The sequence below is a fragment of the Pteropus medius genome, unplaced genomic scaffold (genome assembly GCF_902729225.1).
Source record: "Pteropus medius unplaced genomic scaffold, Ma_sr-lr_union100, whole genome shotgun sequence".
NCBI classification, from domain to species: domain Eukaryota; kingdom Metazoa; phylum Chordata; class Mammalia; order Chiroptera; family Pteropodidae; genus Pteropus; species Pteropus medius.
The window spans coordinates 5,056,614-5,084,546 of NW_024356333.1; the positions used below are offsets into that span (position 1 = coordinate 5,056,614).

At 37.2% G+C, this 27,933-nt stretch overlaps 1 protein-coding gene and 1 pseudogene across 11 annotated transcripts in view; both read left to right on the plus strand.

The window, feature by feature from the left end:
* The window catches only part of TPK1 (thiamin pyrophosphokinase 1), a 278,577-nt gene that overhangs the window by 77,824 nt on the left and 172,820 nt on the right, over positions 1-27,933 (plus strand). The gene's annotated exons all lie outside the window — the stretch shown is intronic.
* On the plus strand, positions 23,770-23,888 carry LOC120601593 (uncharacterized; annotated as a pseudogene).

A 27,933-nucleotide genomic window follows, 5' to 3' on the forward strand; every position in this document is an offset into this window, starting at 1 on the left:
TGTAGCTCATAAGAGATTTTGCAAATAAATCCACCTGTTTTGCTGAAAGTAGTGTGAATTAGGACTGTCCAGACCCATTAAAGATTTGCAAAATATGATTTCATTATTTCTGCTTAGAGTTCTGCCTTTATAGTAAAACGTAAAAATCACAATCACCCATAAAGGCTGTGATTTTTATTTTGTAACTTTGATTATAACCAGTCCTCTTTTTCTCATTAGCCTTTGAATTCTATAGCTAAAGAGTCTTTTACTATTGTGTGTTTTTTTTAAGACTCTTACCCCTGTAGTTGGGGGAGGACCTTTTTAGCAATAATAAAAATTTTAGATCCACTAGTTTTTAGATCCAGTTTTTGATATTTAGCTATTAAGAAGGGAAGATAAACATAAAATGTTTAGATATCTGAAATTTGTTTTTAAGAAAATAATTGAGATTTTTAAGGATTGCTTACTGCTGGTTGGTCATGTGGCTTACATTTGGTTTGGACTAACTTATTTGAGAGAAAGAATCATTTTGGAATGAGAAAAATGAAAGTTTTAGCCATTCCAAACCTATGAAGTACTGAACGCTCCAATTTAGATGTGGCATTTGTTACACTGGGCTTTAAGCTACTGTTATAATTGTTCAGGAGAATAGTCATGTTAGATGTGCATTTTAATAGTAATATTTATATACTGTTTACACAGAATTTACCTGAACATTGAAAACTAGACTTTACTAAAAAATTGCCTTCTGTTTTCATCCTGTTTACTTTCTTTTATTTGCATTTAATTTTTACAATGCAGATCCTTTACATGCATTTTTGAGTTTGCACCTAAGCATTTTGATTTTTTTTGAAGTGATTGTAAGTAATATGGTGTTTCAAATTTTGGTTTTTTACATGTTTGTTATTATAAAGAAGTGTGATTGATTTTTGTGTGGGGATGAAGAGATTCTAGTTTGAAAAGTGACACTATTTGTTCCCATAGAGAATAATGGACCACACAAAAGACTCATTTACGCAAAAATCTTCAAAACTTTTTGATAATTTTTGAGATTTTGTATAATGTACAACCACATTGTAGAAATCATTTTAAATATTTTTTGAAGAAATTTTTGGAAAGAAAATATTTATCCAGACAAAATAATTTTCTAAGGAAATGAGCTAACCATGATGTAAAATAATTTTGGAACACATTTATAGTATAATATATGCAGAAACAATTTAAGTTTAATTTTTCTGTGTGCTATTTTTTAGACTAAATTTGTTTTGATTTTGTGCTTAGTTTTAAAAAGTCAGCTCAATCAGCCTTGCCTCTAAAATTACTCAGTATATCTCCTCTTAAATAGACACTAACTGAAAATGTAATGATTTGGACATCCAGTTAATGACATTTAAAATGAATTTACACATACCGACTCGCTCTTTCAATCATCTATTTAAAAATACACATTAGGTAAATTCGATAGTCAGCACACAGACTCGTATCTGAAGCCTTGCAGGGGATTTATGTGTTATTTTCCCACTGACCTAGCTTTGCTAGTAATTTTGTTATTCTCTGATAAGACCTGCCTTTATTAGTCAAAGTTGACTTTGCTGCTTTCACACAATATCCACTACCAGTCTTTATTGGTTGCGGAGTTACGACTACCATAAATAAAGCAAGCATGAAGAGAAGGAAGAGACAGAATAGACAATTTATTTTCATGCATTTTGGTTGCCATCTACATCACAATTGTCAGTGTAAAGTGGAGTTTAACGGTCATCCTTAACAAGTTTAGGAAAAAATGTTCAGTTTTACTCTTTCCATCTTGTGTTTTGTGGCTATATCACACTTGGTTCAGAATAATGATGATTCAGTAATGACATTTTATTATTCAAGCTTGATGAGTAGGAGTGGGAAGGGCTGTTTATTTTATCTTTCTGTTTCACTATAACTAACAGTTTGACAAGACCAAGAGACACTGACTGATGCTGTAGGAGACGGTGTTTAATATGTTTTAATGACATGCTGGAGTTAGAAGTGTCTCCAGCCTAATCCAGACCTGGCAGTATAAGGCTTCTTGCTCCCGGGGTGTTTGTTGGTTGGAAAACTGCTCAGCTTCATTTCTAACGTACATGTTGAGGATTAGAATGCAAACACATAGAATTATATATGTATGTACTCAACAATCTTTTACAGTGCTTTTCCTGCAAAATCCTTTATTCAGGTGAAATCATATGTGAGAAATGTTTCGGAGTCCCAGGATGGGAAACCGGTGAAAGCAGAGTCCCTTTGGTTCCTCCCCAGGCTGCCTCCAGATCTCTATTGACCTGTTACAGTGACATAAATAACAGGGTCTCTTGCTAACCCTCCCTCTGCTATGCCTTGGGTTCGTTTCTTCTACTTACAGTAGGTAAATTGAGGACTGCCTTTTGATTACAAATACGCTTTTAAATGGTTGAATTATGTATTCTAACTAGTTTGAATAAATCTATAGTTAATTTCCATTACTTCATAAACTGATGTCACTGTAGGCAACATGACTGTTTAAAGAGGGAGTTAATTTTTAGGGGATTGAAAGTTTTAATATACATCCACTGGAAATGGAATTAATCCAAAATAATATACTGAATTCCATTATGCTTTCCATTCTGGTGTTTGTTAACCAGTTACCTTATGTTACCTTTGTAAGCAGATAGAATAAAAAGGAAAAAGATTCTCAAAATGAATTGTTCTGTAAATTTAACATAATGTATTTTGCTTTTTCAGTTATGTGAGGTTTGAACCAGTGTTTAGTCATCATCACCCTGCTCTCAGGATTTCTGGACACAGCATTGGTGTGTAGCTTGGTATAAAATTTGAGTTTATGACTGAAAAAAATACAGAGAGGCCCTGACTTATGATGGTTGAACTTAGACTTTTTCTACTTTACAATGTTGCAAAAGTGATACACATTCATTAGAAACTATACTTCAGGTTTTGAATTTTGATCTTTTTCGAAGCTAGCAACCCAGTACTTTTATCAAGATTGCAGATACAACTTAAGATTTTAGACAAAGTAAAAAATAAAAAAGGAAAAAAGACACCAGATTTTTGTGTATTGATTTTCTATCCTCCAACTTAACTAAATTTATTTGTTGTAACAGTTTTTCGATCAAGTCTAGGGTTTTCTACATATATCACCTACAAATAGGGAGACTTTTATTGCCTGCTTTCCATTTTGAATGCCTTTTATTTCTTTTTCTTGCCTAATTGTTCTGTCTGGGACTTTCAATAGTGTGTTGAATAAAAGAGGCAAGAGGGGGTGGCCTTGTCTTGTTCTTGATTTTAGAGGAAAAGCTTTTAGCTTTTTACCATTGAGTGTGACGTTAGCTGTGGGCTCATCATATATGATCTTTATTATGTTGAGGAATATTGCATCTCTACCCACTTTGTTGAAAGTTTTTATCATAAACGGATGTTGAATATTGTCAATTATTTTTCTGCATCTATTGAGATGATCATATGATTTCTGTCCTTCATTTTGTTAATGTGGTGTATCACATTGACTGATTTGCAGATATTGAACCATCCTTGCATTCCCAGAATAAATCATTTAATGTGTGATCATTTTAATGTTGAATTTGTTTTGCTCATATCCTGTTGAGGATTTTTGCATCTATATTCATCAGGGATACTGGTCTATAATTTTTTTTTTGTGATGTCTTCGTCTGGTTTTAGAATCAGGATAATAATGCTGGCCTCATAAAAAGCTTGGGAGCCTTCCTTCTTCTTCAGTTTTTTTGGTATGTACATAAAGAATATTATTTAGCCATAAAAAGAATGAAATCTTGCCATTCGCCACAACATGGATGGACCTTAAGGGCAATATACCAAGTGAAATAAGTCACACAGTAAAAGCCTAATACTGTGTGACTTCTTATATGTGGAAAAAAAAAAAAAATATATATATATATATATATATAGTGCGTGTATATATATATATTATGTGTATATAATGTGTGTGTGTGTATATATATATACACACATTATATATATACATACATATAAACTATATAGATACAGAGAACAGATTGGGTGGTGGGTGGGAGAAGTGAATGGACTTTTTAAAAAAGTTTAAATAAATTGAAAAAATTGAAAAGGGCATTGAGAGAAAACGATAATGTAATATGTCTGTAATGATACCATCCAAAAATAACCCTGTTAACACCTTGGAGAACTTATATTTTTGTCTATGTGTGTGCATGTGTGTGTGATTATATTTACTAAAATGGGATATGTTATTTGGAAATAATTTATCTGCTTTATTGATGTATTATAATTTAAGTAGTCCTCCATTGCTCAGTTCTGTGATATAAGTGGGAACCAGTATTTTTCATTGTCTCTAAAGCACCTCAGCAGAAACACTGCTGCCCGGTTTTCGCTTGTCTGTTTTTTTTCCTTTTACACTGGTTTTCCTTCTCCATATTGTGCCCTTAATATCCTAAATTAATTCATAATTTCTTTTGTATAGTAGTTTTTTTTAATAGTCTCTGGCTCTAAATGTAGCCTACAGACATTGAAAGGTGATGATAGATTCCCATCTTTTCAAGGTAAAAAATTTGACATTCTGATAGACTTTGAATCCAAAGATATTTTCAAGTAAAATGAATAGACAGCCCCTAATCATTTAGCATGTAGACCGTCTATTAACACAGTGGTCCCCAACCTTTTTGTAACTAGGGACTAATGCTCCTATGAGAATCTAATACCTAATGATCTGAGGTGGAGCTGAGGTGGCGATGCTAGCTCTTGGGAGCGGCTGCAGACACAGATGAAGCTTCGCTCACTGGCCCACTGCTCACTTCCCGTTGTGGGGCCTTGTTCTTGACAGGCCACAGACCAGTACCGGTCCACAGCCTGGGATCTGGGGAATCCTGCTTTAACACATGTGCATTGAAAAACTGAATGAATCATAAACTTAAATTTTTTTTGAAGTTCAAAATTAAAATACTTATGTAATAAATACTTAGCTGGATGCCTGCTACATACTAACCAAGTATTCTTTTCAACTCTGGGAATGCAGTCGTAGCTAAGACATGATCTCTGCTGTCATGAAGCCCACAGTTAATTGGGAGCAGTTTAGGAAAGACAGGTCATAAATGTAAACAAAAGGACTGAAGGAGACTATCCAATGATGATAAAATCAAATCAAAAGGTGAAGGGGTCAGGAAGTGCCTGTTTGAAGAGGTCACATTTGAACTGCAGTCTAAGCTTAAGAAACTAGCCATCTAAAGCCCAGGAGGGCGAAGCATTGCTGGCCAAGGGAGCAAGTTCATAGTCACAGAGAATGGAATAGGATTGGTGTGTTTGAGAAATAGGAAGGCGGCTGTTCTAGAGGGTAGTAAGTTATGACTTCTCATAAAGTTGGAGAAACAAAATTCTTTGAAAGTTATGTGCTTACAAAAGCTTAAATAACATTTTTGAAAATTTCCATGTAATTTCGTGTGTACAGTTTACCTACTTTCTTGGACAAAAACATTAAATCTGAGCTGTTAATACATTTTAGAACCCCTTTTAGCTTTACTGTTTGGCAGTTTTCATTGATTAAGGCCGAGAAGTATTGTGAGTCCAACACTCCAAGAAAAAAATTTGAAAGAACCCTAATTTGCATTTTTGTGTAAGAAGGTAATAGCGATTCAGATGTCTGGCGATGATAGCGGTGGCGATGGTAGCAGCGGCACCGACAGGTAACGTTTTTGAAGTGTTTCCTAAATGCCGGCACTCTCCCGATTCGTTTAATTCTCACCCGGAGAGGTAGGTGCTGTTATTACCCTTTAACAAATGAGGAAATCGAGACATAAAGAGATTCATTGATTCGTTCAAGGTCACAGAGCAAGTCACACTTGCTCCGGGTTACATAATAAGCAGCTGGGCTGGGATTCAACCCCTAATTTATATCTCTGTCCAAAATAAAACAAAGCTTTCTAATAAGTTATTGGAAGTTCATTTTTTCTTGTCATATGAAAAATTAATGATTATAAAGTATAAGAGAATCTAGCAGTTTAATTTTTTGTTTATGGGAAGTATACGCCTTCAAACACTGTTATGTATTACATGCCATTAAATCTGTACCAGTTCCTGGTGGCCCTATGAATGAGTGACATCCACAGTGTCCTGTCCTCAGCAGCCTTGCTCAGCTCCCACAGACTCGTGCCTTTGGCTCCTTGTATGGAGTCAATCCATCTCACATTTGGTCTTTCGCTTTCCTGCTGCTTTCTACATTTCCCAGCATTATGTCTTTTCCGAAGAACCCTGCCTTCTCATGCTATATCCAAAATAGGACACGTTCAGTTTTGTCATTTTTGCTTCCAGTGATGTTTCAGGATTAATTTGCTCTAGGACCCTCGTTCGTCTTTCTGGCAGTCCTTGGTATCTGTAGAGTCTTCTTTTAACACCACACTTCAAATGAATCACTTTTTTCCCTATCAGCCTTCTTCATTGTCCAGCTTTCACATCTGTCCTTCAGACGCTGTTAGTACGTAAAACCTGGTTTTACGTATTTAACAAAGCTGACTAGAAAAAAAAGTGAGGCTGTATACTATTGTCTAGTTACATTGATCTTTTTAATGTGATACAACGTTTTTTGGTTTAGCATCTTTGGATCCTGTAATGTTTTTAGCAGGGTTAAATACTTGGGATCCATCACATTCAGCATCCCTAAGAGCTTACACACATCATGTTATGCATCCCAAAGCAACTCTAAGAAAGCAGATGCACTAAGGCTCTGCTGCATTTTACATTATCCCAACGTCTCAGTTAACCGTTATGCTTTATTAAGAACAATTTGCTGAATCTTACAGCTTAAGGTTAATAATTAATACTTGGTGTTCATGTACTCCAGTTATATGTCAAATTTCTATTAGGACACAATGACAAAAGATAAAATATTTATGCTAATTAATATTTAGAGATATAGCTATCCAAAGTGTAAACTTCCCTAAATATTTGACCAAATGACTACAGTGCATGTAGTCTTGACTATAACACCAGAGCTTACTGTTAGTATGTCTTGTTGGTATTGATCTATAGATATTTTTAAGAATTTAACGTTCAAATAACCTTTTCTGTTTATTCTTCTTGACTTTACAGTACAGAGGTATGTGGAAGGGCAGTGTAGGTAAAGTTTTTTGGTGTGTTTTATATCTTTTGCAATTATGTTTAGAGATGGCTGTAATGTGTTAGACTTGTCTTTTGGGCAAAATTGTTTACAAATTACATTCTCACACTTTAGTCCTTTCCTTTAGAAAGGAGCTCTGAGTGAATGATTAGAGTCATGTGAGTAGATAAAAGTGGGAGGTTTTTGTTCTTACAGGGGGAGAGTAGTTTAATGTGTCCTCATGTACCCATCAGCTGCCCTAACAACCACTAAGGCGTGGCCAGTCTTCATGTGTGCTCTTCCTTACTGCACTATGGTAGAGCAAATGCCAGATGTTATGTAATTTTCATCCACAAATAAGGAAATTATTTTAAAGGTTTATTTCTAGTCTTTATTTCATGCAGTGGTACTTATTATAATATACTTAAGCTTCTTCTATTGAAAAATGCTGAAGGGCCTCATTTGGCATGCTTGAGTTAAGCCAGATGCCCAGGAAAGATATGAAAACAGATGGAATTTTTATGTGGTTTAGACGTTGTGATCAAATGCACTACCACTCTTTCATTTTGCTTTCCTAGATAAACACCGAATCGTCTTTGATGCTTCCTTTTTTTCCTTCTCTTTCTGATACGTTTTCAAACTACTGATTTTTTTTATTCTTTAAACGTCTGTTCAGTTCACTTTAAACTCTGTATAGACACTGCTGCCATCTTCCTGGACGCTCATTGTATTTCTCTTAAGCTGTTTCCTCTGATTACGTTTTCTCTTCCGTTGCCATTCATCTCCTGGGCTGCCCTCCCTAGCTTTCAGCACGTCCCCGGGCAGTGTCTGCAGTCTTCGTTCTGTCCCATTTAAATGACTTTTTCTGATGCTTAGTTTCTTCCATGTGCTCGCCCTATCGTAACCTCATCTTTTTTTATTTACCAACAAAAACCTTTTAGGCCGCTCTCTGGAACGTCCTTCATGTATGCTGAGCTCGTTCTCGCCTCTCTGCTTTGATGTACGCTCTCTATTCCATTTGTAAGTCTGTCCTCTCTCTCCTTTGATCTGTAGTCTCCCTTTCCATCAAAGACCAGCTTATTCTCCTCCTCTTCTGTCAAGTCCTTTTTGATGACTCCAGGCCAGTACTGATCTTTCCCCTTTCAGAATTTACATGAGTGCGACTAGTTGATGGTATGAAATGAAGTCTTTTAGATTACTGTTTCTTGTATTCTAATTTTCTTATGAATTTGTGTTTCTAAGCTGCATAGATATTTTCTTGGGTTCAGAGGGTTTTCAAAACAATTTTGGACGCATGGCGTGAACTTCACATAAATCTATTGATTAAAACTCTTGAATATGATGTATACATGGACTATTTAGACTAACAATTTCATCTTATTATGCACATTCCTTTTGTGTTTTTTTTTTTTGAGGACTGTTTATCTTCTCCTTTTTATATTTGCTTCTAGTCAGTCAATATGCCTTTAGCTTCTTCTAAAGGTGAACCAGAGGAAAAGGCAGTTAGCATCCTTTCCAGCTCATCCTCCCTCCTCTTCATCGTCATCACCATCATCATGCCTCTCCTCTGAAGGATAGGCCACTGCTTGTGAGTGTTGTGAGTGGTTGGTGCACCTCCTCAACGTCCAGTTCTACACTCAGTTGTCCTTTTTCAAGAAGCAGTAAAGGAGAAGGTTCTTAGATTAATTAAACCCGTTTAAAAAGACTTTTAAAAATAGTGGACTCATTAAGTGAGCAAAAAAAGCTTTAGATGTTCTTCTTCACAAAAATACGTCATTTATAAGAAGAGGGGGAAGGAGAAGAGATGAAGAGTAAGGATGGCTATAGAAAGCGCCGGATGGGAGCACAGCCAGCGTGACGTGAGCACAGAAGAGCGAAAAGGAAGGACGCAGTGCAGGTCCGAGCTGGTGGGAAGGGAGAGGAAAAGAGGAGCGGAAAATTTAAAAAGGAAAACACGGAGGGAGAGGCCCGGAGTTGGCGGGGGAAAGGACGCAGCCGGCCTGGCGGTTAGGCGCATTGGAGGCCGGTGTTTGGGGTCTGTGCTGCTGCTTCTCCTGTCGCTTAAAAGAGGAAACTATTAGGAGGGCAAAGGCTACTGAAAACTCTTGCATGGTTGTTACCAGAAGTAACTCTTAGAAATTAATATACATATTAGTTTATGTATATTATCAAAATCTTCCGTTGCAGTCGCGGCGCTGGCTTTGTTTGTTTGCGTCGCAGCTGGTCGTGCCGTCCCGTTCGGAATTGAGCCGTGAGCTGTTACAGCCAGGCAGCTCCGCTGGTCTCAGCGATCTGGACGTGGATCCCAAACGAACAGAAATAAACGTCTAGATGCGTCACCGCTTCATGTTCTGGGCTTGCATTGTTTTCTGTGGTACTTACTGGACACAGCTGGCCATTTAATTTTAATGCAATAAATTTTGAAATCCAGTTTCTTCGTCTTACTAGCCACATCTCAGGCGGTCACTGGCTACATGGGGATAGCACCATTTAGAATGGCACAGATATCAAACATTTCCATCATCACCTAGAGTTCTGTTGGACAAATCTAGACTATGAGACATAAATACAAGAACTCGGATTTTAAATTTGATCTTAAATAGGCCAACGTTTTCTTTCATGATTAGAATGAAATTTTCCTATTTTAAGATTACAATTTGTAGTTGCTATAAGGAAAGAGCAGACTTGTTTATAAAGTGATGCTTCCCACTTGCAAGACATTTTTTGACCAAATGTGTGAAATACAATTCTTTCTTCTCATTTCAAGAATTGATCTTTTCTGGGTAGCTCTCAATTTTTGAAAAACATCAAATGGAGTCTGACTATACATATATATCTTCAGGCCTCCTTTGTTTCGCTTTATAACAGAATTCCAGGCACATGAAATACAAAATCTGTGTTTTATTTTGTAATGAATTCGAAAAGCCTTTATGAGATCTTCACGATCGGTGAAACGTTCTAATTATATATTCAGAGATTTTTACACATTCTAGCACAGCGTCCCCTGTTCGATCTAATGAGAAGTCTCACCCGTGGCTTGTGATGCTAAGGCTGTCCTTCAGGACGGTGCATCATACTCCCGGGTGGGCCCTGGGACTCACCGTTTCCAACGCACACTCAGGCGATTCCACCAGGCAGGTGTTCTGACCGTCAGCTTACTAAAGGTTAACTTTGGCAGATTTGTGATTGTGATGGCCGACGGATTCCAAATTTGCTTCACCCAAGTAGAGCACGGCCCTTGCCTGGCAGTAGAATGTGTGTACAGTTTTTTGAATAGTCTGTATTCTGACGTTATTTTATAAAATAGATGGAGGAAAATATGGTACTAATAATGAAACAGTATTTTTTCATCTGCACATTGTGCACTTATAAAGTCACAGGAGATGTTATTGGTTGATGAAATTACTCAGTCATCAATAGAATGTGTGTGTGTGTGTGTGTGTGTGTGTGTGTATAATTTAAAAAGTATACTTGCAGAACAAGTATATGTAAGTTCTCTTAAGTAATGGAGGATCTTTCTGAGGTTTAAGTTGGAAGACAGTTGCCTACCGTATAGTTACTTTGGTATTTTTAAAATTTTGTTTAGGTTTGTGAAGCAAATATTTATTCTCGGAAAAATGAATGACTGCAGTTCCTTTTTTTGTTTGTTTTGCAGTCACATCGTATGTTTTACTCTTCCTTTTAAGGCACATGAGTAATGTGTGTTAGAATCTAGTTTAAAAAACCTTTTTAAGTACAACAACTCTGAAAAGGAAGCAGTGTCATAGTTTAATTGGTACAGTTTTTGTTTCGTAATGGTGTATAAACAATGGTGCTTCTGTTCATGATACTTAGGTCTAATTGAACTGTATTACATATAGTAAGTTTAGTTGACTATATGAAAAATATATAATACCTAAGGGACCAGAGCACACTGGATGTGGAATGAGGTGACTTGGAGTTTGAGTCCCAGTTCTGCTATATCTTAACCATGTTATTGGCAAAGTCGGTTTTTTGAACGTCAGCAGCTATATATGGTAGTAGGTCTAATTTAGTGGTTTTTAACTAGAAATGAACAGTATCTGTTCAACACAATATCTTTTAGATTTTTTAAATGTTCATGATTAACTAAGATTTTTCTTTTTTTCCTTTAAATAATCAGTTCATTTTACTATAATTGTGCCTCACCACTACCCCTTTCTTTTGATTTAGGGACTAAAAAGTTTATAGCTCGTCGTTTTTTTGTTTGTTTGTTTTTCTATTTTACAACTAATTTTTATTGCATTGTGATCATAGAGTATTATTTGTCCTATTTTTTTTTTTTAAATTTGGAATTTTCATGACCTTTTCTTTGTGGCTATAGTTTTTTGTGAGTTTCCTGTGGATGCTGGAAAAGATTTGTATTTAGATTTTACAGCATTTGATATGCTTCACTTAATTGTACCTTATTAGTTATTCTTTCAATGCCCTTTATCTTCTTGGATTGAGAAAGGGGGAAGATGTTTCTACTCTTGATGACACCTACTTTCTTTTGGTTTTCACTTACAAAATGTGCCTTTTAGAGTTACTTTAGGTATATTATTTACAGTATATAGTTGGGTAATTTGTTGGAAATGAGAAAAGGGAACAAGTCCAGATAAGTGGCATCAGAAAAATTTTAAGGAAAACCTGATGCTTGAGCTAAGTCTCGGTAGAAGGAAAGAGGGATCTGGGTGTAGGAGGTGGGAGGTGGGGAGGTGGCTGAGTGGGGAGGGGCAGCTGCACCTCAGGCAGAGGTACCAGCAAGAGCTCTGATGTGATGGGCAGCCAGGATAGTGTATCTGTGTACTTTTTGTTAAGTTGAGGATTTTTTTCTAGTAGTTTATTCAAGAAACTATGGGAACAAAATTTTGTGGGTTTAAAAATGTTTGAGGATGGGTCTTTGTTTCCGTACACAGCGTTTTGACTAGTGCACTTTCATTTCCTAAGGACTCGTAAGGATCATTTCAGCTTCTTAAGTGTGTTGCATGTTTCTGTGGAGAAGTCTGAGGCGAATTTGATCTATCCACCCCACTAGAGAATACTTTGGGACTTTTATCTTTAAGTGCAAGCAATTTTAATTAGACTTGACTCAATATTGTCATTCTGTATTGGTTTTTCCTGGCGTGTGTTTTTGCCTTCTCAATCTGTACATTTAAGTCTTCCTCCAGTTCTGGAAAATTTGTCTCTTTGGGAAAGCAGTTATACATATGAAAAATTATTAAATCTCCCATTTCTCATTTTCTTTCGATCTTTTCTAATTCATCGTTAATTTCCATTTCTTTTGGCTCATATCTTCATTTTATCTAACATGCCTCTTCTTGGATTTTTAGTGATGCTCATTCTGCTTCAAGCCACTCATTTAGATTTAATTTTTTGATGAACTCTGTAGACTCATAATTCATCTTGTTCTGTGATTTTTGCCTTATCTTTCAAGAGCTCTTATGTCTCTAAATGTTTTTACGCTTCATTGAGTTTTTGAGTTACAGATGTATTTCTAGTCATTGGCTCGATGGCAGTGTTTCTCTGGCGACTTTTTCTCATGTTTTTCCTGTTTACTTCCTATCCCTTGTTCTTTCTTTCCTCTTTTAACTTCATGGTCTGTTCTAGATCCTGTGCTAGTTCCTTTTTATTGGTCTTTGAGTGAATTGCATCCACTCTCCCCAAACTAAGGCGAAACTGGTTTGCGTGGGGGCTGGGAGAGCGGGGGCGGGGGAACCGTTCCTGGTTCACAGAGGACAGAGGCACTTTCCGACACAGATGGCAGACTTGAGAGTGTTTAATCTTACTCATCTCTGCCAGTGCCATGGCAGCCAGAGGCTGTTCACAGTTCAGTCTCGCCTGCCTTTTCTACATTGTCTCAAGCTCAGCCGTGGTGTTTCTTACGTTGACTTTGTGTCTGAATCTTTAACCGGACACCTCCTCTCAGCATCTCACTGACCCCTGCCTGCGTTTCACTGCTTCTGGCGGTTCTTTCACATATATGGCGACTGGGTGAGAGATTTTGTCGTTTTCTCTAAGATGTCATTTCCATTTCCTCTTTTCATTCATCATTTTGGTGTGGAGAAAGGACAGAGACTTCTCCACTCTACTGTCTTAAAACACTCATGTTTAAATTCTTTTATCTTCAAACCTTACAGTAAATTTATTCCGGCTAACAGAAGGCTTCTGCAGAGTAATGTTGAGCATTTGGTTTCTTGGCTCTTTCCATCCTTTTACTGCTTGGTGATTTTTCTTCAGCTTGTTAATTGTTTACTTGGGGGACTGGATTGCATCGTCTCTGGTTCTGGATGGGTCAGCTGTGATCAGGTGGGACATCATGCTGGTTTTGAGGGCACACCTTGGTAACACACCTGTTAGAAATGCTGTAGAGATCAATATTTTCATCTCGGTTCATTTCTCTGGGCTATATTGTCCTTTGTGCATTTATGAGGTTATATATCTTATGGATTATTAAAACAAGCTTGAATACATCTTTTTAAAAGAATAGAAGTAACTTTTATTTGCCTGCCATCCTATCCTGAGGCACTGGTTTCCTTTTACTACTGAATTCTACTTCGTGTTGCTTTTTATGTTCCAAAGATCAAAGATATAGGGGGACAAAAGTTCTGTTCTCTGATGGAGAAGGAGATAATTATTTTAGTTTCTGTCATTAAATTCGAAAAGTTATTTTCAAATACACTACAGCCAAAAAAAAGGAAAAAAAGGAAAACACCCACTACCTGCCAGTCAGTGAAAATAACTAACAGCAGGTACTGCCATGCAGTGCTTATAATTGTTTCAAATTTGCAAGCACAACAATGAAACACATTTCGCATAATGAAATATTTATTTTTATCCATCACGCTTGCAAGCTGAGCTCCATTTATCATGTTTGCAAACAGCAGCAGCAACATTTCTCTAACGTGAGCCAAATGTAATTTCCAGCTGTTGAAATTAATTCTTTTTAGGTCCTGTTAAAAATTGTCATCTAACAACAAACCTCACTATTTTTCTTTTTGCTCTTCACACATTTCCATTTACTTTTTTCTTGTTCTTATTTTCACTCCTGTATAAAAATGATTTTCAGTGAGGCTCGGCGTTTGAGATAGCACTAGAATACATAAAAGACATTCCTGTTCTTGTCTTTGTGTAACTTATTGTATCATTCACAGAATTGGTCAACATTCCAATTCCACATCTTTTTTGTCTCATAATTTAAAAAAAAGTCATCATTAGGCTCTAGAACAGAGAAAAGCTAGCTATAATATTATGTATTTTTAAAAATTGCTGTGATACCAAGATCTTCCTGTTAGCATGTAGATTTGAGTCAATACTTGTGCAAAAGCCTGGAGGTCAAAATGCTTTCAGCTTCTTCCTTTGGGATGTAACAGGTTCTTATATGCAATGGGTGAAATAGTTTTTGTTCTGGGTACCGTGTTCTCCTATCATGGATATTATTTATGCAACTGCTTATTTAGATTAGGTGATTCTGATAGTATAGAAGTAGATAATAGGTACTATGAGGTAGATATTTGGTTAAAATTATTTTTTGTATGTCTAGTGTTTTGTTTCAGTTGTTTAAAGTTGCTTCATTTAGAGAAGGAATAATACAAAAATATGATTATTATTATTATTTTAAATCAAAAAGGCTGATCTCGCCCGAGGTTGCAGGGGCTAATGTGACTAATCTAGCTTAGTTTAATCGGCTAATCTAGCCAGTTTTTGCTCGCTTCTGCCTCCGGGCTTCTGCTTGGCATGATTTCATTCCCTTCTTCTTTTTCCACTTAGCAAAGTCATACTTTTAAAATAATAATAAAATATCATTATTTTTATCATTTACGGTTTCAGTTCCCAAGGTTTGCTTTCTTTGTGCCCAGAACTGTATCGATTCTGTCCTTTCTGCCTGCTCCTGTAGACCTTTGTGCTTAGTTCACTTCATGAATCATCTTGCCGCGTTATTACACCTGTCTGTCATACCTTCTGACCAGTGCTGGTCAACACTCAATGTAATGTGAGCCCCAGATATAAATTTGCTAGTAGCTACATTAAAAAGGTAAAAAGAAATAAGAGAAATTATAATACTGTCTTATTTAACTCAGTATATTGAGAATATTATCATTTCAACATAACCCATGTAAAAGTTATTAATGATAAATTTCATATTCTCTTTGTTCTGAGCCTTTAGAATCCAGTGTTTCGTTTACACTAACAGCACATCTCAGCTGAGACTAGCTGCATTTCAGATGCTCAGTCTCACAAGTGGCTAGTGGTTTCCATCTGTATGGTTGCTTCTAGACTGTGGTTCTCTTGAGGGTTGGAACCATGTCTGTCTGGTCTTTGCCATATTTCTGGCTATAGTTGGTGCTCATTTGGTATGTGCCTACAAATGAACGAATGAGTGAGTGAATAAGATATACTGGGAAGGTTATTATGTAGATCGATGCCAGTCACTAATAATATCAGTACCTCCTGTCAAGAGAACTAAGACACATTGACTAAAAAGGGGACCCACAGGCTAGAAGGATCCTGCGTTTCAGTCATAAGGTAGGGCAGTGGGGACAAGCTTTGAAGAGATAAGTTACCAAGTATTTATTGCAGGAGACAGCTAGGAGAGGAAATTAAGACGGTGGCCAGTCTCCATCCAGGGTATACTTTCCTGCTGACATCCTAATCCAGAGCATTTGACAGTCAGCTCCTTTCACTTTTACTGGTAGACGAAGCTGCTTCTACCACAGTAGTTGAAATCAAGTTTATAATCAAGCCCTATGTGTACTTATTTAATATGAATAGAGGCTTGTCTGTCTGGTTGAGTTTGCTGCTTAAAAAATAAAACTGAAACAATTGTTCAAATCAGTCCAGTCAACCTAGATAGAAGTTTGGCTGTATGTAGTGGAACCAGTGACCATCCATTTATATACACACCACTGAGATGAGGTTTCACGGGTACACAAGGAAGCCCATAAATGATAATGCAGTATTTTTTAAAATAGTAAAAACATGTTAACCACCTAAATATCTATTAATAGAAGATCAGATAAATATTTTTGACATATTCATTAACTCTGTACAGGCGTTAAATGAATCTAGTGAACTAGATTTGCGTTTTCAAATGGAAAGCCCTCTAAAATAATCTTAAGTGAATAAAAGCAAGTTTTGGAGCACGATTTTTTAAAAAATTAAAAAATAACACATTATACAATATTATATATAGCTCATTGATACAAATGCATACTACATAAAAGTTTTTAAAAAAACTAAAGATAGACCAGCTGTTTTGGTTGGTCATTAGAAATTTAGAGAATGTATGGAGGTCACAGCTGTTATCTTAGTCTTCATTCTTTAATGTATTTTAAATTGTTACTCAATTTATATGTTTTATACATTCAGAGACGCTCCTTCAGGTCTATGTATTTTTGAAAGTACAAATTTAAGATTAAAAATGCTACAGATTTCTTTAGTGGCACACTTCACATAAATTATTTCAGTCCTTTGCTGAAAAAGGATGTGCAGATGGGAGAGTGTCCTTTTGATGTACACTTGGACAAAAGCACATGTTATCACTGAATTTGCTTTGTTGTGTATTTCAGGCTAGAATTTTAATCCCGATCCCTACAGGAAAATACCTAATAATAACCTCAGTGTCCCATGGGACCTTTTGTACTCTCATGAGTTAAGATAAAAAAAAAAAATTTGTTTTTAAAATCTAGAACAGTCTGAGCCTTTTAAAGATGTTTGGCTGTGGTGTGTTTCAGCTCAGCAGGCACGTGTGTAAGGTCCGTACGTGCAGGCACTGACTGCGTCCAGCCTGAGGGGTGACTAGGTGATAGTGAGTGAACCGTAAGGGGAAGGAGGAAGTGACCCCATTAGACTTCTCAGGGTGTTAGAACAGTTGGGGAAGACCGATTGAATAAATGTTCGCTGTCAGAGTAGGAAAGAACAATATATATATTTTTTATGAAGTTTTCAATTTGTTGCCTATCAGCTCCGAATCTAGCCTTCATTATCGGCTCTGTGATCATGGAGCTGGCCCTCGTAAGCATTTCTCCTTTGAGGATGATATTAAGTTGTGTCAACAGAGGGCACGGGAAGGACGTTGCTAGACGACAGGCAAATCTTCCTGATTCCGCCGTCTGTCTCATGCCAGGTGCTTGCCGCACACTGTTTTTTTCCCTGCAGTGCATGGTCGGCAGTACCTGTCACCTTCCCTGGGTCAGCTTTCTCTGGCACTTCCCTCAGGTGGTGTCTCAGCAGATTACTGCCAAGTGAGACACCGCCCTTGACCCGATTCCTTCGCCCTTTTGAGGGGCTCCATAGTGAATCCCAAGGCCGGCAGCTCCCTGCGTATGGGGTCCCCCAGAACTTCACAGGGAGGGTTCCAGCTTGTCCCGCCATCGAGCCCTTCCCAGTGCAGTCTGCTTCCGAGATCTGTTCCTGTATTCCTTACCTTCAGCCCTCCGCTACTCCAGTCCCTGTTAATAATTCTCTCCTGTTTAAACTACTTTCACATTACTTTGTTCCGGTGTCGGCTCATCTCTCCTGATTAGACCCTGATGGAGAGAGAAGGCAAACTGTGTTTTCTCCAGGATATTAAGGACAATGAAAGCGACTGTAATATTTAAAAGATCTCTTGGGCTCTCTTCAGCCTGTTCTCCATTTTCTTTTAGTAGGACATTAAGCTAGCTCTCTGAATGGACCATTGGATCAGTAGAGGTGAAATTCTCCTGGCTCTTACTGTGTGTTCTGTTGCATTGGAAAAGCCACGTGCGTGATCGTTACTGGTGAAGTTGGCCCTCAGATGCTAAGCTGTGTCGTTTCATCCTTTTTATTTCTCTTCGCTTTACTGAGCTGTCTCAGATGCACAGCAGGGGTTCTCTGTGTAACAAAAATAATGTGGGCTTAACGTGGGCTTTATTACCTAGTGAACCTAGGTTCTAATTCCGGCTCCACTGTTATAATAATTCTAATTCCATAACACATAAATGAAAAATCTTTTCTAAATTCAGGTTCTCACTCTAGAGACCACAAGAAAATTTGTATGTAATTTGGGGCAAATCACTTTATGTCTTTGAACTCGTTTCCTTGTCTGTAAAATAGGAAATAAAACACAAGCCTTTAGGGTTGTCGTAGGGTTCATCCTGTTGTAACAAAGCACCACAAGCAGTGTATGGATGGTCCAATTTCTCTCTTCCTTGCTAGCATTTGATGTAAAATAAAATCACATTTTATTTTAACCACTTTTATAAGTATCTAGTGATATCTTATTGTGGTTTTGAGTTTCTCTTATAGCTAATGATGTTGAACATCATTACTTGCCGTCTCTATTATTTCCTGAAAATAGCATTTTTTTTTTTTTGTAATATTCTTACACTTTTTGAAAATAAGCAGGAAAAAACTGACCTGTGTTGGGTTCTGTCTTGCTGTTGGCCACAGCGGTTCTTCTTGAGCTTTCAAGCCAGGCTGCTTTAGCAGAAGTTGTCTCACACGTTCAGGGTGATCTCAGGTTCTTTCCAATATTTTGGTTTCCTGTTTCCTTTGATTTGGGAATAACCAAAACCAATAAACAAAGAAAGCCAAAACTGCTCTGAACAACACTGCTAACAGTGCATCGATTTTATAAACTATTTCATGTTTTAAATGTTTATTAAACTTTTTGGACAATCCCTGTCCATTTGTAATGACTATTGGTATAAAATATTTCTACTAGGGAGCGACACCTCCAAGTGAACGCAGTGTAGAGAAAAGTGGGAGAAGGAGCTATGCAAACCTTCACATCTCTTTGTAAGGAAAACGGAGGTAGGCCCCGGTGATTATGATGTAAATGGGCAGTAAAATGCCCAAAGACGATAGAGGGCCAAGCACAGCAAGAACTATTTTACGGAGCGGAGGGAGCACAGCACAGCTGTGAACAGTGCCAGCGTTCGTCAGATGCTCAGGATGGGGACCCGAGGGTCCTCAGGACAGGGACCCGAGGGTCCTCATCTCTGATTCCTTTTGCAACACCCTCCACATCCGGTCTCTAAGCCAGTTCAGTCACTTCCACCACCGGGATGTGTCTTGAAATACATCCATAGTCTCTCTCCTTAACTGCTACCAACTTCGTCTAAGCCACCGCCTTCCGTGGCTCTGCAGTAGCCTCCTAATTCCATTACTTCCACTCTTGTCTCTCTCTAACCTGTTCTCAACATAAAAGGAAGAATGATCTTTGACGTGTAGGTCAGGACACAACACTGTCAGACTTAAAACCCTCGATGGCTTCCCCGGGTACCTGTGCTCTGTCCCCCACCGCGGCCCACTTACCCTGTCTGGTCTTGGGGTCTTCCCAACTTTCTCTCTCGCAGCTCCCCCCTCATCTGATGCAACTCCAAGGCAACTGGCCTTCTTTTCATGCCTTAATAAATCATGTTTTAAAGATTAATTTATCTCTAAGAAACCCTGAGATAACTTACCAACTAAGACATGTGGTAGTTAGACAGGCCTGTATTCACCTCTCGACGCCCTCAGCTCTCTCACTGTGTTTTGTCCCACGTGGCTCAGTTTGACCGTGTGGGTAGTTGCTTCTCATTTTTAATCTGAACCCGGTGATTCCTCTTCTTTCCATCTTTTTCTAGGAATGTTATCCCTAAGTCTTCTCCCCTTCTTTCTACTCACAGCCTTTAACAGCTCCCCCCTTTTTTCTTAAGCAGGAAGAAGTAGCTAATTATTGTGCTCAGTTAGAAAAAGAGAATAGCCAAATTCTATGATTATAATATGTGACATTCTTACATTAGTTGGTTAGTAACAATACGTGATTATTTTTCAGCTTCTATTTGTATTAAGACTAAATTGCTGAAGTTAACCTATTATTACAATTTATATTTAACGATTATTGTTTTAAAAAATAGATGTTTTTACTAGGAACTCTCAGTAAATTTTGTTAAAATATTTTTATAAAGATGTCAAAGGCACTAGGAAAGGTACAGATATGATCTGATTATTTTTCTTCTATCTCTACAAAATAAGGTAAATGTATCACTTTTCTGTAACCAACTATCTGATTTTGATATATTTTCACTTTTGATATGTGCAACAATAAATCTCACTTGAAATATGTCTTGCCTGTAAGTTCTGAGGTCTGTTACCACTGAGCCATTAAAAAAAAAAGAAGGCGGCAATTCTGGTGCTAAAGAAACAGTCAGAGGAGGCAGATCTGTTCCAGATCTCTCTATATTTTTCTATTATGTAACATATTTGCATCAGCAAAGTGATTTTTTAAAAAGCTTTTACTTTTGCCAAGTGGACCAGCCACCATCATTACTCTTTTCTTCTATTCCAACACATCTTCTAGGCATTTTATCACTTTTGCTGATTCATGGAGATCTGCCAGATTTCATTGTTTTGTCACTGCCTTTATCTGTCTGTACATTATGAAGCGAAGTGAGCTAATAGAAGCCGTCACTTTTCGCGCTCACTGTCTGTGGAGTTGTCTCTCTAGTTCCTCATCTGATGTGGGAGGTGATGTGGAGTACCCAGCAGATCCCAGAAGATGGTCAGAAGGACCTGACTTCAGCTGTGTGACTAGTGACAATAATTTAGCAATAGGGTCGCAAATGAATAGGAGGTGCAAATAAAGAGGGTGTGGGGCCATGCTAGAACATTAACCAGAATATCAGAGATATAGAGATGTCCAGTACATGTACAGATTATATGAGAGGTCTTACTGATGGTTCAAAATGTTTTAAATAGAAGATAATGTGATAGATTTGTTTCTGCATGTTTGTTAACTCTGGGCGGACCGTTGAGGTGTGAGCAGTCCTCCAGTTAGGGCACTGGTTCTGGACTGGGAGTGATTTTGCCCACGAGGGGATCCTTGGCATTGTCTGCAGATATTTTTGGCTATCGCATCTGAGGGGTGTTACTGGCACCTAGTGGGCAAGGCCAAGGATGCTGCTAAACATTCTGCAGCATACTGGACAGCCCCTCCCAACCAAGGCCCGAGTCATGGACAGTGCCGAGGGCAAGCAACCGGTGTGACAGCAGCACCAACATGCGTCTGTTACGTGTTTTCTTATTCCCTGTAGATCATGCGTATTTGCCCCCTTGTCTCTAAAATATGGCTAATCTTTAGTAAAAAAAATAATGATCGAGAATGCAATCAGCCTTAATTGTTCCTAACAACTCACATTCGGACATACACGTATATGGTGGCTTCACATGCAAGACCATATTTTTCTGTGCTGCTTAGCTATTTGCGGTTTTTATGCATTATTAGATTTATTCATCTTTTAGAAAAATTTCCCTATGCTACTTTAGGATAAACAGTTTGATCTTTGGCTGCTTTTAAGATTTTTTAGTAATGAGATACTTGGTGCCACTAAGTGTTAAAGAGATACCTGATTGTGGACTTTATAGATAACATCAAGAATGACTAAATGTCATGCTTAATCTCCAAGCGCATAACTAGGAGAGGAGACAGAAGGTGGCAGAGAGAAAGAATAATAGAATTTGTGCAGCGCCATTTCTCCAAAGGCAATAAAAATCTTCATTACGTGGCATGATCCAGGTCGTCGGGATGGCACAGCGCTGTGCATTAGGCGCTCGGTATAAACACCCGTTCCTTTTATTTGAAAGCAGGATAATTCTGAGCTACTGATTTGACTAAAATTTAAAGAATGTTCCACTCACTATGTGAGATGTTACAAATGTGAGCTTTCTCAATAATTGCACATAATGCTATAAATAAAACGCGAAAGAGTTATCTAAACAGCAGTTACTTGTGCATTTTGGCACGCCTGCGAACAAAGTAAATTGTTGCGCTCTCAGCATATGTTTCCATGCCATGCTTTCAGTGAAAGATTTTCCACGTGAAATAGAGTCTCGATAGGGGAAGCACGCTAATCCGTCTGTCAGCCATGTCCATGAACTGACTTGTTCGGATCACAGTCGACACTTTGCTGACGATCGTGTATGAAATCATAGGCTCACTGTCTCCAGCAGTCCACAGCTCCTCTGAGGGCTCGGTGGGGCACAGACCTGAGGAATGCTAGCTAAGGTGATAATCAACTGAGAGGAAGGTTGTGGCTTTGAAGTAGAAATCAATGTTTGTATTTGTTTCAAATGGCAGAGGAGTCACTGCAAAGTGACCTGAGCCCAAAAAGGGAATTTATAGCTCGCATAATTGAAAGGCTGGTCCTTGGTTGTCACTACTGCTGTGGGGTGCAAACAATACTCCTATCTCCTAGCTTTGCCTCCACCGTGTTGACTTCCTTCTCAGGGTCGACGGGATAGGTCGTAGGTCCAGGCTCCCATTCAGGTAGCAGAGCGGTAGGAAGGGGAACCTGGACAGTCTCTGTAGGTCTCATTATCTTTGACTGGCTCACATGTCCATCTCTGCATCAGTCACTCTTGGGCAGGAGATTGTCGTGGCATGGGTTGAGCCATGTGCCAAGTCTGAATTTGGGCGTCAAATCAATGCCACTTATGGGCCGAGAGTGCAGGAGTGGGGTTTCCTTGAAGAAAATTAGTTATGCAAAAAATAAATCTTTGTCCTAACCCTCTCTTCTTCTGCGGAAGTGCCACTGTAACCAATTTCTTGTGCTTACAATCTTATAAATGTAAAAGTCAATACCTTTATCATTTTATATATAGGCGATGGTATCTTATATGTGTTTTTTTCTTGTTTTTATCATTGACCGATATATTCAACACTCCCCACTTATGAAGCTCTCCAGTGAAGATCTTGTAACTTCTCTTTAAATAACAGAAATATCCTAAACAGAGATTCTGTTATTTTTTAATGAAATATTTAAGAGATACCAAATGTGAAAACCCAAATATGCTTAAGGTCATTAGTTTATTTATAGGTTATTAAAGAAAACCCTCTTTTGTAAAATACATTTCTTATTAGGCTTCATTATGTGGTTGAGACTTTAACATAGGCAGGCAGAGTACCTACCTGTAGGTTAAATATTTTTAAGCAAGAGATATTTTTGGAAGAATTCATTGATTGAGAGCTCCTTGACTTCTTTAGGTATAAAATATGAACTATGGCTTTCTATCAGCATAGTTCCTAGTGATGAAAACTGGTTAAAAATATTTACCTTCAACACAAAATGATCAAAGGCTTAAGTGTAAGACCTGAAACTGGAACTCCTAGATGAGAACATTGGGGCAAGCTCTGGGCATCGCTCTTGACAGTCCTTTCGTGACAACAAAAGCACGGACGACAGAGCCACAACTAGACAGGTGGGACCACATCCAGCTGAGCAGCTTCTGCACAGCAGAGGAAACAGTCAAAAGAGTGGAAAAGCAACCTAGATAATGGGAGAAAATGTTTGCAAGCCATATATCGGAAAGGGGATTAATTTCCAATGTATATAAGGAACTCCTATAACTCAATATCAAAAATAATAATAATAACCCAACTAAAAATGGTATGAGGAACTGAATAGACATTTTTCCGAAGAAGACTTGCAGATGGGCAACAGGTTCACGAAAAGATGTTCAGTGTCCCTAATTATTAGGGAAATGCAAATCTAAACCATGAGATATCACCTCAAACTTGTTAGGATGGCTGTTATTAAAAATAAAACAAAAGACGGCAGATGTTGGTGAGGATGTGGAGAAATTGGAATCTTTGTTCACTGTTGGTGAGAATGCAAAACGGTGCAGCCACTATGAAAAACAGTATGAAAGTTCCTTAAAAATTTAAAATAGTCTACAGCCATGCCACCCTGAACAAGCCCGATTCCGTCTGAACTCAGAAGCTAAGCAGGGTCAGGCCTGGTTAGTACTTGGCTGGGAGACCACCTAGGAAGACCAGGTGTAATAAAATTAAAAAAAAAAAAAAAAAAAAATTTAAAATAGAACTATGACATTATCTAGCAATCCCACTTCTGGGTATTTATCTAAAAGAATCGAAGCCAGGCGAAAGTTCATTCATTTCGCAGGAGTGACTTTCAGGTGTTCCGGTCGCAGCTTGTTGGACATGCACATCACCATAGAAGCCATCGATTCTTGGGGCTCCAGCTTTTATCCCTCACTAGTTGTTGTGAGTGTCCTTAGGGGTGTGCAGCTAGCGCCCATTCCGCAGCGCAGGTGCATCTTATCAGTGCTGATTATTGATAGCTTGATAAACCTGGACAAAGTAACCTTGGCCCGGTTCGTAGTTTTTTTGAATTTGGTATACTCCTACCCACTTTCTGAGTGGCTGTTGCAAGGAAGATTTGACCAACAGTTATTTAAAATTTTAAACAACGTGTAAGAGATAACATATGAATACATTTAAGAGTTACTGTCTTTTTTATGGTTCCGTTCTAGGGCCGTGATATATTTTACCAGTGTTCAATCAGTGGCCATTGAAGTTTGCTACTAGTTTTCCATAGGTTTTCTGCATCAGAGGACATGCACATTTAAATTTTTATGATCTGCCAAACTGTCCCTCAAAGTTGCAGTCTCATCAGCAGCATGTTTTATGTTAATAAAACATATTTGTTCATAAAATTTGTTGCCCTGACCTGTTCCCTTCTAGTTTTATCTGTGTTGTCCCTCTTTAGTCTTTGAAAAATTTTGTGAATTTGACAAGGTATATATCATAATCTTTATTTTGCATTAGAATCAGCACTCGGGATTAGCTCAAAGTCATAGGACTAATAAGTGGTCGATCTAGACAAGAATTGAAATCTATATCGGGTGTTCTTTTAGTTAACTGAAACTGAAAAGTGTTTCTTTAATTTCACCTTATTTTCTTCTACCTTAATACTTGAAACTTTAGTATTCTACTTTGCAGAAAGTCAAATTGTATCTGTCCAGCTTTCTTCAGTGGAAATTAATGAAATGGCCAGTTAAGCTCTATTGTAAGGGCCACTCTTCATATTTGTCAGTAACATTAACTTACATTAGGCCAAATTTAAAAAGTTAAAGTTGTGTTTAATATATTTATCGGTAGGACCAATATATAAAGTTATAGAGAGATTTTAATGTATTTTAGTCTTCAGCTGTTCATCATCCTGATGCATAGTAAATAATTGCTCAACCATTAAAGTTATAGTATTGGACAAATCTGGGGAAAATTTGCTGAATAAGCCAATGAAGTTTCCACATTAAAAGATAACTCATGCAGTAACTTCTCTATTCATTAAAGCGTGCAAAAATTTAAATGATGATAGAGTGAACATATGTTTGAGGCTGATTCATTATGGTTTATCAAAAAATATCTTTTTAAAGAGTGCCCTCTGCTTCTGATTCTTTTAGTTGGTCACTTTCATTAACAGTGCTATTTTGTTACTCATTTTTCAAATTGCTATCAATGAGTTTATGCCAGCATTATTTACGACATGCTTGAAGGATTTTATTTTTCAAATGCAGTTTTATTTACATATGTGGAAAGTATTTTGAAGTGAAACATATTTGTTAATAAAATTTTAAATGTGGTAGAACATGTCATCTTTATCAAGCTTTATTGAAAACAAGTTTTAAGGACAGACTGGAACTCGTTTCTTTTAGATGGATTGCACCCTGACATCTAGCTAGGTAATGAGAGAGCAGTCTCCGGATTTCACCATGGTCATTTAGCTCCCTTTGCCACTTAATGCAGGAATAGATGTGCACAAATTTACTTCCTGTGATCTAGTCATTTCTCTTTTCATAAACTGTTCTTAAAATGTCAATTTAAATCTAGGTATGAGAAATAACAGGCATTAGAACAAGATTTTTTGATTGCGAAAGTAACACTGATCTTAGCTGAAAAGATTAATAAGCAGTTTTACAGATTCATCCATTGAAATTCCTCTCTCCTTTTGTCCTTCCATTACATTTTGCTGCTTTTATCATAGCACTCATCAGAGTCTATAGTGCATCGTACACATTTGCTGGTTTCTCTTTTTTCTACTGTAATATGAGCCTGGAGGGCTATATCTGTTCGTTATTCATCTTTGTATTCTAGATAGGGCCTGGCACGTAATAGTTATAAATGTGGAATTCAACTGATCTTTGCAAAATAGTATACCGTGAAAAATTGACAAGTTACTCTATTTGATAATTCTTAGCCACTAAAAACTATTTCTTAGATTTTCATATTACTTCAGTGAATCAGCTTTCACATAAAATGACCCCAAGCACTTATTAATTTTGTTTACAGAGAATGGTTTTAGATGCTCTGAGGGTAATTATTGATAATCATCTGTTTCTATTTATCAGTTCTATTTTTTTTTTCAATCTCCATATTCAGTTGTTCTATGCCGTATTTTATAAGTGAGAGGATCTCTCCAGCTTTTGATGATTTTGAACTTTTAGGTTTGAATATGTAGGATACGTGCAGAATATTCTATGATATTCTGTAAGTTATGTTTGTGGCTTAATTTGAATTTGGTTGCCTTTCCTTATAAAGAAATATATATATTGTTGGTAATTGGTAAAATGAAATGTCCAGCTTAGATATCTTCGTAAAAACTCTAATTCTTGTTTTTCACTTTTTAAGTAGCTTAGGCTTTTTTCAACAATACAAAGCTTTTTATACTATTTTAATTCTAACACAATAGAGGAAGAGGAATCTTATTGAATGTTTACTGTGTTCCAATATTGTGATGAGCACTGTATATATTTAAGTCATTAATTGCTTAATAACTCTATGCTGTAGATGATGTAATCTCCATTCACAGATACGGAAGCTGAAGCAAAAAAAGAAATATCTTTTTGGCCACTTGGCCTCTGTTTTATTTATGATACAGATCACAGAAAATAATTCACATATGGATTAGTAGAAAATAATTGGGACTTTTATTTCTGCCATTATGGTCAATTAGATATTCTTTACAATATTCTACCTGTTATTAAACACTTCGAAATTTGGAGGTAAATATTATAAACCCTTTTTTAAAATGTATAGCAAAATTTGTAAAAAGGTTAAGATATTTCATAAGTGCCATAAATGAAGAAGTAGCTCAAAAGAGCAACTTCTGCTGCTGGTGCCCGAGTTCTTTACTGATCTGTGTGACCCAGTGACTTTGGTTTTAGCAGCTGTGTGGGGACAGGCAGGAGTCAAGGCTGTGGTCTGCTCAGGGTGAGGAGTTATAATTGGCCATCTCTGCATTCACTCTTATCACCTAGGATAAAAAATAAAGTTTTTTCTAAAACCATTAGGTAAAATGTATTTAAAAAAAAAAAAAGAATAAAAGAAGGAATTGAGCTAAGATACCAGTTTTAGGAAAATTAGAAGAGAAGTAACAACAACAAAAATAGGAGTCCATGGACAAAGAAAATGTCAAGAAACATCAACAGGAAACTTAGAGCATTATCTTCTAAATCAGCAGCAGCAAATGATAGCGTGACAGCAGGGAGAAAGCTTGTGAACCAAAGAGATGAAAGCGCCGTTGGAGAGGCAGCCAGTCTTGAATAGCTTAGAATTTCCCAAGTTTCAGTTAATTTTGTATCACCTTCACCATTTTTAGTTTTTACACATTATCTAAATTATTTGTTACTTGATATTTTAAACTGATGTTATGCTTATGATTTATTTTTAAAAGAGATCTATATCACAACAAAATGTAGAAACCCATAATACCTGCCATAAATAGAAAATATCTGTAAATATTAATTTAAAAAAGGGAACAAAGTTATAACTATGTCCCATTGCCTGTTATTGAATGTGAGGCATATCTTCTGTCATAAAGAAGGCAAAACAAGCTTCAAGAGATATTGAGGACACCACATACAATCTTCTCCTTTATTTAATAAGAGGAAATGAAAAAGATGAAAAAAGGAGATACCCTTTGGCTGTAGGCGATTCTATCTTTCCGGTGTGTGTACTGTGAAGATTGTCTTTGGTTCTAACAGTGTCACTAGCTGAGTGTGAAATGATCTAAGGTGGGAAGTGTGACTCC